The sequence below is a fragment of the Mauremys reevesii genome, linkage group 13 (genome assembly GCF_016161935.1).
Source record: "Mauremys reevesii isolate NIE-2019 linkage group 13, ASM1616193v1, whole genome shotgun sequence".
NCBI lineage: Eukaryota > Metazoa > Chordata > Testudines > Geoemydidae > Mauremys > Mauremys reevesii.
This window is the reverse complement of record NC_052635.1, coordinates 4,501,605-4,512,611: the sequence shown is the minus strand read 5'-3', so window position 1 is coordinate 4,512,611 and position 11,007 is coordinate 4,501,605.

The window sequence follows — 11,007 nt, the reverse complement described above, 5'->3', positions numbered from 1 at the left end:
CGCGAGGGGTGTGTGTGATTCTTGGGAGGCCGAGCGCCAGCATCGGGGCCCCTGGGCGGCACTGTGGGGTCACCCCCAAGGTACAGCCAGCCCCCCCCAAATCTACCCAGCACCCTGCGCCCGCTCTGCTGTGGGGCTTCTACCAGGACCAGCCCAAAGAAGCGAGTGGGTGTTTGGGGGGAAATCAAACAAATCCCTTCATAAAACCCTGGGGTTTCCCAAGTGGTGCCACCGCAAATTCTCACACACACACACCCCCCCCGGGCATTTCTCCGCTGGGAAAAGGGGGCGAGTGGGCAGGGCTGAGTGTCTCCGGGTGACGCCCGGATTCGTCGCTCGTTAACCAGGCCACAGTTGTTAAGGGGAAAGGCCCTTTTCCCAGTGGTGGTATTTGTAATTTTCCAGGATAAAAACGCCCTGGCAGGTTTGAAACGGCCCCAGAGCGACAGGTGAGGGGCTGGACCAGTTCTGCGGCTTTGCAGGGTTTAAAACCCCGAGAGAAATGAGAAACCCGGCCCTGGATTTCCCCGGAAATGGGATTAGCCGTTTCTTTGCCCCTTTTCAAACACTTCTCCAGGTGAAGAAACGATAAAAACCTTCCCATCGAATGAGAAATGACTCTCTGCCCCCTGCGGGCGGAAATCTGAAAATATTTAAAATTGATTTTAAAAGGACTAATTTTTTTTTAAAACAATTTTTATTTTTTAGGCTAATTTTAAAAAATGCCAGCTAGGCCAGTTCAAAAATGTAGATTTTTCCCTCATTCTCTCCATTCGTGAGTTTAAAAAGACTCAGTGAAATCCATGAAGGAGAGAAGATACTGACAATTGGGAGAAAGGAATTGGGGGGGTTCCCGTGCACGCTCGCGTCCGTTCCATGGGGGGGGCAGGCCGCGTGCACGGTTGCTGGAGATTTTTCCCCTAGTGGTATCCGTAGGGGCTGGGCCTAGCGCCCCCTGGAGCCCCGTGCTCATGGGGCCACTGGCTCCGCATCATTGACAGTCGCCGGAACGTCGCTGGCGATTGCAAGTCTCCTAGCGGTTCCTGGACTTGCAGGAGTTTTCTCTTGTGTATAGTTCAGATTTTACTTTAGTTATTTAGTTCGTTGTCCCGCTTCGGGTGCCAGGCGTTGCCGCCGTGAGCCACCTGCCGTAAGCCCAGGCCAGCGAGCGGCCGGCGTGCGAGCTGCTCAACGTGCCTCGGGGAAGCTCGCGGCAGGGACGGGTGCAGGATCTGCAGGACCCCGCACAGCGCAGGACGGGGAGGTTGGTTTGAAGGCCCCGTTCTTGGAAGTGGCTCTTAGACCGAGAACGTTGGCCTTGGTGCGCACCGGGGCCCTCCCGGCACCGCTCTCGTGTCAGGCGAGACAGCGAGCAGAAAGCGGACGCTCCCTGGCGCCTCCGAGGACTAGGCGGGGGACAAGGTGAGGGCCGGGCCAGGCGTCCTGCCCAAAGCACTGGCGGCAGCAGCAACACTCCCCAGGACCCATCACCCCCTCCACCTACGAGCTCCATCGACACCTGGCGGCGTTCCAGGCAGTGCCCCCCACATCCTGGAACATCGACCGGCCCCTTGGGGGGGGAATCCCCCCATGGCCTCCAACCTGACGCAGGTCTCCAGCTTCACAACATCCATCTCCGGCTTCACCGGCCCCCAGAGCCACAACCCGTATCACCAGTGTCGCAGCATCAGTCTCCGGCCCGATGCCACTCGCCAGCCCCTCAGCACTGCCGATCCGCGGACACGGCAACGGCTCCGCCATGGTCCCCGAGGGAGGAATCCTCGTCAGGCTCCGGGGTTAATCCATCCCTCCCCAAAGAGGCACCAGTACCAGACGTACACGTCGGGCCTCGGTGTGGGTCTCTGCAGGCGCTTGGCCTTATTGGGATGTCGTCCGCAGTGGTCTCCGAGGCAGACCCGGATTTGGACTCTGAGCCTGGTACTGAGCTTCCAGCGGTGGCAGTGGAGGAGGAAGCAGCTCCTGGCGGTTTCAGCTGTTACCGAGCCGGGGACGAGCGAGCACCACCCCTGAAAATAAGGCCGTGAAAAGACTCGATTGGTCTGGTAGGAAGGCGTGTTCGGCAGCCAGCCGACACGTTTGTATCTCCAGCCAGCAGGCGTTGCTGGGGAGCTTTAAGATTTGGAACTCCGTGGCCAAGCGCCGGGACCCCCTGCCCCAGGAGTTGAGGCAGGAACTCTTGGCCATCCTGGAGGGAGGCAAGACCACCTCAGACACAGCCAATTGGGCGACCAGATGGGTGGCATCGGCTGTCTGTGCGGCTCTGGCCTTCGGGCCTTTCTGCCACGGCTCAGCAGTGGGTCCCAGACGGCCCCTGAGCTGCACAGCTCGAAGGGCTCTAGGGTCAGGCCGTGCTCTCTGCCTGGACACGCTCACAGCCTCGGAGCTACTTCCAGCCACAGCCACCTCTCAGCTTCGCGGGGCCTCCCAGGAGCGAGGCCTACGGAGAGACGGCAAGCGCCAGCAGCCCGCCCCATCCTCGGCCCCCCAGTCGGGCTTGGGAAGATTCCCCGGGAGCCCAAGGCGGCCTGAGGACGGTGCACCATCCCCCTTGATTTGTCCCAGAGAACTTCGCGCCGTTGGGTGCTCAGCACTCGGGCAGGTTTTATCCATTGCCCCCTCTTCAGGGACCGCCTCATGAGCTGCTCCTCATCCAAGGTGGAAGCCCTCCTGCGGGTGGGGGCTGCGGAGGAAAGTTCGTGAGCTGGGGGGCTAAGCCAAAGGGGGGCCTCAGGCCCATCCTGGACCTGCATCGTCTCAACAACTACCTCAAAAAGTTGGAAAAAAGAGCAGGAGTACTTGTGGCACCTTAAAGACTAACAAATTTATTTCAGCATGAGCTTTCGTGAGCTGCAGCTCACTTCTTCGGATGCATAGAATGGAACACACAGACAGGGGATATTTATACATACAGAGAACATGAAAAGGTGGAAGTATGCATACCAACAGGCAGAGTCTAATCAATTGAGATGAGCTATCGTTAGCAGGAGGAAAAAAAACTTTTTGAAGTGATAATTAAGATGGCCCATAGAAGGTGTGAGGAGAACTTAACATAGGGAAATAGATTCAATTGGTGTAATGACCCAACCATTCCCAGTCTTTGTTTAGGCCAGTGTTAATTGTATCTAATTTGCATATTAATTCGAGTTCAGCACTCTCTCTTTGGAGTCTGTTTGTGAAGTTTTTTTGTTGCAAAATTGCCACCTTCAAGTCTGTCACTGAGTGGTTAGAGAGGTTGAAGTGTTCTCCCACTGGTTTTTGAATGTTATGATTCCTGATGTCAGATTTGTGTCCATTTATTCTTTTGCGTAGAGACTGTCCGGTCTGGCCAATGTACATGGCAGAGGGGCATTGCTGGCACATGATGGCATAGATCACGTTGGTAGATGTGCAGGTGTACGAGCCCCTGATGGCGTGTCTGATGTGATTAGGTCCTATGATGGTGTCACTTGAATGGATATGTGGACAGAGCTGGCATCGGGCTTTATTGCAAGGATAGGTTCCTGGGTTAGTGTTTATGTTGTATGGTGTGCGGTTGCTGGTGAGTATTTGCTTCAGGTTGGGAGGCTGTCTATAAGCGAGGACTGGCCTGTCTCCCAAGATCTGTGAGAGTGAGGGATCATCTCTAAGGATAGGTTGTAAATCTTTGATGATGCGCTGGAGAGGTTTTAGTTGGGGGCTGTAGGTGATGGCTAGTGGCGTTCTGTTATTTTCTTTTTTAGGCCTGTCCTGTAGTAGGTGGCTTCTGGGTACTCTTCTGGCTCTGTCAATCTGTTTTTTCACTTCAGCAGGTGGGTATTGTAGGTTTAAGAATGCTTGATAGAGATCTTGTAGGTGTTTATCTCTGTCCGAGGGATTGGAGCAAATACGGTTGTATCTTAGAGCTTGGCTGTAGACAATGGATCGTGTGGTGTGTCCGGGATGGAAGCTGGAGGCATGTAAGTAAGTATAGCGGTCAGTGGGTTTCCGGTATAGGGTGGTATTTATGTGACCATCGTTTATTAGCACAGTAGTGTCTAGGAAATGGACCGCTTGTGTGGATTGGTCTAGGCTGAGGTTGATGGTGGGATGGAAATTGTTAAAATCTCGGTGGAATTCCTCGAGGGCTTCTTTTCCATGAGTCCAGATGATGAAGATGTCATCAATGTAGCGCAAGTAGAGTAGGGGTGTTAGGGAACGAGACCTAAGGAAGCGTTGTTCTAAGTCAGCCATAAAGATGTTGGCATACTGAGGGGCCATGCGGGTACCCATAGCAGTGCCACTGACTTGAAGATATATATTGTCCCCAAATGTGAAATAGTTGTGGGTGAGGACAAAGTTGAAGTTCCTCAGGGTCTCCCTGGCCTCCATCACTCCTCCCTGGACCCAGGAGACGGGTCTGCTGTTCTTGATTTCAAGCAGTGGTTCTCAGCCAGGGGTACACGTACCCTGGGGGGTACACAGATGTCTTCCACGAGGTACATCAGCTCCGCTAGAGACTTGCCTAGTTTTCAACAGACTAATGAAACAGCACTACCAAAGTCAGTCCAAACGAACGTTTCCTACGGACCATACGCTCTGGGTACTAGACCCTGGAGGTAAGTACCACAGTGATAGTCCAGTTGATTTAGAATTAGATGGTAACAACCACCGTGTGCTGTTGGGTTTTTTTCACCCAACGCACAGTCAACCTGGGGAACTCCTTGCCCGAGGATGCTGTGAAGGCCAAGACTCATGGAGGACAGGTCCCTCGATGGCTGGGAGCCAGGATGGGCAGGGACGGTGGCCCTGCCTCTGTCTGCTAGAAGCTGGGAATGGATCTGTCACGGACTCACAGATCTGCCCACGCTTGGCCCCGTGTGGTCCGGGGGGGGGGGGGTCCCTTTCAGTGCGAGAGCCCATCTCGGGGGTCCACTCGCTCTCAGGGCCGCACCTCTCTGAGCCTCAGCTCCTCTCTCTCTTCGGGGGCCCCCCAGGGAATCCCCTCGTTCTGGCCCCCCAGGGACTCCACCCCCCGCAGGGCACAACGCAACCCTGCTCTCCAGCCTGGAGCGACTCTCCCCAGCGTAACACAGGAGGTTTATTGAGGGTTGAACCCAGCACAGGAAACTCTCTGGCCCCCGGCCTGGCCTCCCTCAGCGTGGCCCAGCCCAGTCCCCCTGCAGCCAGGGGGGCTCTGCCTGCTCCCCCCTCCAGCCCCGAGCCCCCTGCGGGGGGCACTGGCCGGAGGCAGGCCACTGGGCTGTGGATGGACCTTGGGGCCGAGCCAGTCTGGCCGTTCTCCTGTGCCTCAAGGAAGCCGGTTTTCGGGCCGGGGAGGCTGAGACACTCGTATTTTTTCTGATTTGGTAAGTGAGGTGGAAGTTGGGGCTGCAGGACAAATCAGACTCCTGCCAGGGGCCAGGCTGGAGAGGGGGAGCCGCTGAGGGAGAGGATGTTCATTTCCAGCTCAGCGGCCGTGGGCACAGGCACGTCCTCCGGCTCGTGCTGGAGCAGCCCCCGCCCCCCTGCGCGCTCTCGTCAGCCCCACGGGTCTCACATGGCAGGGGGGGGTACAGCCCCCGAGGCCAGGCAGCCCCAGGACTGACCCCGCGTGGGCCGGGCACCCGGCGGGAGCTGGGGCTGCCTGTGAACAAGCAGCAGGGAAGGCTGCTGCCAGGCCAGGCTGACGTCCCCCAGCCAGGCGGCGCTCGCGGCTCTGCTCGGGTGGGACGCGCCCGTCCCCTGGAGCCGTCACACCTGGCCGGCGACGCGTGGGGGCGGATCTCCCCACCCCACGGCGGGGGCCTCCCGCGTGGACCTGGTCCCCCCCCAGCAGTGTCCTCCTGTAACACCTTCCTGCCAGCCCCCTGGGTGCCCGGGCTCCTTTTAACTTTGTTCTGAGGGTTCCGAGAACTGAGATTCTGGGGAATGGGGCAGAATTGCGCCCTAGTATTTTTGTCCTGTTTTTCCCTGGGAGGGGTCAGGAATATTAAAGGGGGGGCGGGGGGGTCGCTGTAATTTAACACGTTGCGGGGGGGGTTCTTTGCCCACAGGAGAAGGGGCCGATTTGTCCAGCTTTCCTCAGCCTAAAAATCTTTTACAGTGGGATGGAAACGACGTCGTCACTTTTCCCCTCTGCTTTTCTCGTTGTTCCTTTTGCCGGGCCAGTAACGGAAGCCGCGGCCCCGACCCGGCCGGGTTCGTGCGTTACCCCCCCGGCAGATTTCACCGCACGAGGGAATAAATCAAACTGATGCACCGGGGGGGGGCGGGGCTGCCATTGTGCCTGGGTCAAGGAAGAGGAAAAGATCAAATATTTTCTCTCCTGAGGCTGAAGAAAAGTTTGTTCTATGGAGTGAAGTGGGGGGGTGAAAACTGAGGGTTTGGGGGTCGCTAATGGGGCCTGGTCTGGGGGGGGAGGGGGCTGGCTGGGGGCACAGAATTGGGGTTTGAGCCTCTGGGGGGCTGGACCCGGAGGTGCCAGACACCAGGGTGAGGGGCTGTAAGAATCGCTCCAGGCTGGTGGAGGGTCCCCCTGGCCCAGTGAGGGGGAGACAAGGGGGGGAGCTCAACCCCCCTGGCCCGTTGGGGGGGGACTGGAGCAGAGAGTCCCCAAAGGGGGGGGAGGAGCTATTTGGTGCTTTTTGCACCCTGGCCCCCTGACCTTTACCCCCAGGCTCTCTAAGGGCGAGCGCCCCCCCCCCCCCGCCCCAGTGCAGGAGGGCCCCAGGCACTAGGGGAACAACACCCCTCCCCCTCCCACACGTGCCTGGGCCCAAAGGCCCCCGCTACACTGTTGCCTCGGGGTTATAAGGCCATTAACTAAACACTCGCCAATAGTGCCCCCCACTCCCGACCCGCAGCCCCGCCGGTGCCCCTCATTCCCGACCCGCAGCCCCCTGCGCCCCCAGCCCTGCCGGTGCCCCTCACTCCCGACCCGCAGCCCCCAGCGCCCCCCGCCCGGCCGGTGCCCCTCACTCCCGACCCGCAGCCCCCTGCGCCCCCAGCCCTGCCGGTGCCCCTCACTTCCGACCGCGCCCTGCCCCCAGCCCCTCCGGTGCCCCTCACTCCCGACCCGCAGCCCCCTGCGCCCCCAGCCCTGCCGGTGCCCCTCACTCCCGACCCGCAGCCCCGGCCAGCCCAGCCCTGCCGGTGCCCCCACTCCCGACCTGCAGCCCCAGCCCTGCCGGTGCCCCCACTCCCGACCCGCAGCCCTGCGGTGCCCCTCACTCCCGACCCGCAGCCCCTGCGCCCCAGCCCTGCCGGTGCCCCCACTCCCGACCCGCAGCCCGCCGGTGCCCTCATTCCCGACCCGCAGCCCCTGCGCCCCAGCCCTGCCAGTGCCCCTCACTCCCGACCCGCAGCCCCTGCGCCCCAGCCCTGCCAGTGCCCCTCACTCCCGACCCGCAGCCCCCTGCGCCCCCAGCCCTGCCGGTGCCCCTCACTCCCGACCCGCAGCCCCCTGCGCCCCCAGCCCTGCCGGTGCCCCCCACTCCCGACCCGCAGCCCCGCCGGTGCCCCCCACTCCCGACTCGCAGCCCCCTGCGCCCCCAGCCCTGCCGGTGCCCCTCACTCCCGACCCGCAGCCCTGCCAGCCCAGCCCTGCCGGTGCCCCCACTCCCGACCCGCAGCCCCGCCCCCAGCCCTGCCGGTGCCCCTCATTCCCGACCCGCAGCCCCTGCGCCCCAGCCCTGCCAGTGCCCCTCACTCCCGACCCACAGCCCTGCCAGCCCAGCCCTGCCGGTGCCCCCACTCCCGACCCGCAGCCCCTGCGCCCCAGCCCTGCCGGTGCCCCTCACTCCCGACCCGCAGCCCCTGCCCCCAGCCCTGCCGGTGCCCCCACTCCCGACCCGCAGCCCCACCGGTGCCCCTCATTCCCGACCCGCAGCCCCTGCGCCCCAGTCCTGCCGGTGCCCCTCACTCCCGACCCGCAGCCCCGCCCCCACCCTGCCGGTGGTGCCCACTCCCGACCCGCAGCCCCGCCCCCAGCCCTGCCGGTGCCCCTCACTCCCGACCCGCAGCCCCTGCGCCCCAGCCCTGCCGGTGCCCCTCACTCCCGACCCGCAGCCCCTGCGCCCCAGCCCTGCCGGTGCCCCTCACTCCCGACCCGCAGCCCCGCGCCCCAGCCCTGCCGGTGCCCCTCACTCCCGACCCGCAGCCCCTGCGCCCCAGCCCTGCCAGTGCCCCTCACTCCCGACCCGCAGCCCTGCCCGCCCAGCCCCGCCGGGGCCCCCACTCCCGACCCGCAGCCCCTGCGCCCCAGCCCTGCCGGTGCCCCTCACTCCCGACCCGCAGCCCTGCCAGACCAGCCCTGCCGGTGCCCCCACTCCCGACCCGCAGCCCCGCCCCCAGCCCTGCCGGTGCCCTCATTCCCGACCCGCAGCCCCTGCGCCCCAGCCCTGCCAGTGCCCCTCTCTCCCGCCCAGCAGCCCTGCCAGCCCAGCCCTGCCGGTGCCCCCCACTCCCGACCCGCAGCCCCTGCGCCCCCAGCCCTGCCGGTGCCCCTCACTCCCGACCCGCAGCCCCCTGCCCCCCCCAGCCCTGCCGGTGCCCCCCACTCCCGACCCGCAGCCCCACCGGTGCCGCTCATTCCCGACCCGCAGCCCCCGCCCCAGCCCTGCCGGTGCCCCTCACTCCCGACCCGCAGCCCCTGCCCCCACCCTGCCGGTGCCACTCACTCCCGACCCGCAGCCCCTGCCCCCAGCCCTGCCAGTGCCCCTCACTCCCGACCCGCAGCCCCTGCGCCCCAGCCCTGCCAGTGCCCCCACTCCCGACCCGCAGCCCCCTGCCAGCCCAGCCCTGCCGGTGCCCCTCACTCCCGACCCGCAGCCCCTGCCAGCCCTGCCCCCACCCGCCTTCCCAGCCCCGGCCAAGCATCACCTGCCCGTGGTGATTGTTCGTTAATGAGCTGTTGACTCTTTAACGGTGGAGGGGGGACTCAGCGGGGGCCATTGAACTCCCTTGGCAGCCCCTCCCCCCGCGTTCCCCTTATCCCCAGCTGGGGGATCCCGCCCCCGTGAGTCACAACAGCGACAGTTTGTGGATGCGAATTAGAGACAATGTTAAATATTGATACAGTCCCGGAGCGGCCTCCAGCCCTGGAATATAAATAACCCGGGGCTGGCGGGGGCTGCGGGTCTGGAGTGAGGGGCACCGGCAGGGGGCGGGGCTGCGGGTCGGGAGTGAGGGGCACCGGCAGGGCTGGGGGCGGGGCTGTGGGTCGGGAGTGAGGGGCACTGGCAGGGCTGGGGGGCGGGGCTGCGGGTCGGGAGTGAGGGGCACTGGCAGGGCTGGGGGCAGGGGCTGCGGGTCGGGAGTGAGGGGCACTGGCAGGGGGCGGGGCTGTGGGTCGGGAGTGAGGGGCACTGGCAGGAGGGGGCGGGGCTGCGGGTCGGGAGTGAGGGGCACCGGCAGGGCGGGGGCAGGGGCTGCGGGTCGGGAGTGAGGCACCGGCAGGGGGGGCAGGGGCTGCGGGTCGGGAGGAGGGGCACCGGCAGGCGGGGGCGGGGCTGTGGGTCGGGAGTGAGGGGCACCGGCAGGAGGGGGCAGGGGCTGGGCTGGAAGGGGGCTGCCGGTAGGCACCAGCGGGGGGAAGGGAGACGCTGCGGGGGGTCGGGGGGCTCTTATCTCTCCCCCCCACCTGGAGGGGCGGGGGGCAGGGACGGAGCGAAGGAGGCGGGCGGGGGGTTGCGGGGGGGGCAGGACTCGGCTCTGTCTCCGCATCCCTCGCTCCGTGTCCAGACAGCGGTTCCGGCTCCTCTCCCGTCCCCCCCCCGCGGCTCCTGCTCTCGCCCCCCCCGACCCAGGCTCCCCCAGGCCCAGGTAAGTCCCTCGGGGGGGGACGTCTGTGGGCGTTGGGGGTCGGGGAGGGGGGCCCGACCCCCCCGAATCTCCGTGCCCCCGTTCCACATTCCCCGGGTGTCTCTTCCGCGCTGGGGGGGGAACCGGGGGGGTTCGGGGGGGCGGGAGAGCTCGGGGCTCCGTGGGGGGGCGGTTCGGGGGGCTGAGAGCGGTTTGTCTCTTCCTCTCCCCCCCCGGGGGTATTTGGGATCTGGGGGGGGAGACGGGGGGACCATCCCCCCCCTTTTGTCCGCCAGGCGCGTCCGGAGCGATTAAATATTGACTGTGACAATCGCAGTGACGGGCGAGGGGACATGGGGAGGGGGCGGGGGACATGGGGATCTTCCCGGTCTCTCTCCAGCTCCTTCAGCGGCTCCGACCCGCATTAGCCATTTCGGTCACGCAGCCCCGGCTGTGAATCTGCTTCCAGGGCCGCGGTGCCCCTCACTCCCGACCCGCAGCCCCTGCCCCCGCCAGCCTGCCGGTGCCCCTCACTCCCGACCTGCAGCCCCTGCCCCCGCCCTGCCGGTGCCCCTCACTCCCGACCCGCAGCCCCTGCCCCCGCCCTGCCGGGGCCCCTCCCCCCCGACCCGCACCCCCTGCCCCCCCCGCCCTGCTGGGGCCCCTCCCGCCCGACCCGCAGCCCCTGCCACCCCCGCCCTGCCGGTGCCCCACACTCCCGACCCGCAGCCCCTGGCCCCCCAGCTCTGCCGGTGCCCCTCACTCCCGACCCGCAGCCCCTGCCCCGCCAGCCTGCCGGTGCCCCTCACTCCCGACCCGCAGCCCCTGCCCCCGCCCTGCCGGTGCCCCTCACTCCCGACCCGCAGCCCCTGCCCCCTGCCCTGCCGGTGCCCCTCACTCCCGACCCGCAGCCCCTGCCCCCGCCCTGCCGGTGCCCCTCACTCCCAACCTGCAGCCCCTGCCCCTCCGCCCTGCCGGTGCCCCTCACTCCCGACCCGCAGTCCCGCCCTGCCGGTGCCTCACTCCCGCCCCGCAGCCCCTGCCCCCAGCCCTGCCGGTGCCCCTCACTCCCGACCCGCAGCCCCTGCCCCCCATCCTGCCGGTGCCCTCACTCCCGCCCCGCAGCCCCTGCCCCCCAGCCCTGCCGGTGCCCCACTCCCGACCCGCAGCCCCTGCCCCCGCCCTGCTGGTGCCCCTCACTCCCGACCTGCAGCCCCTGCTCCCCAG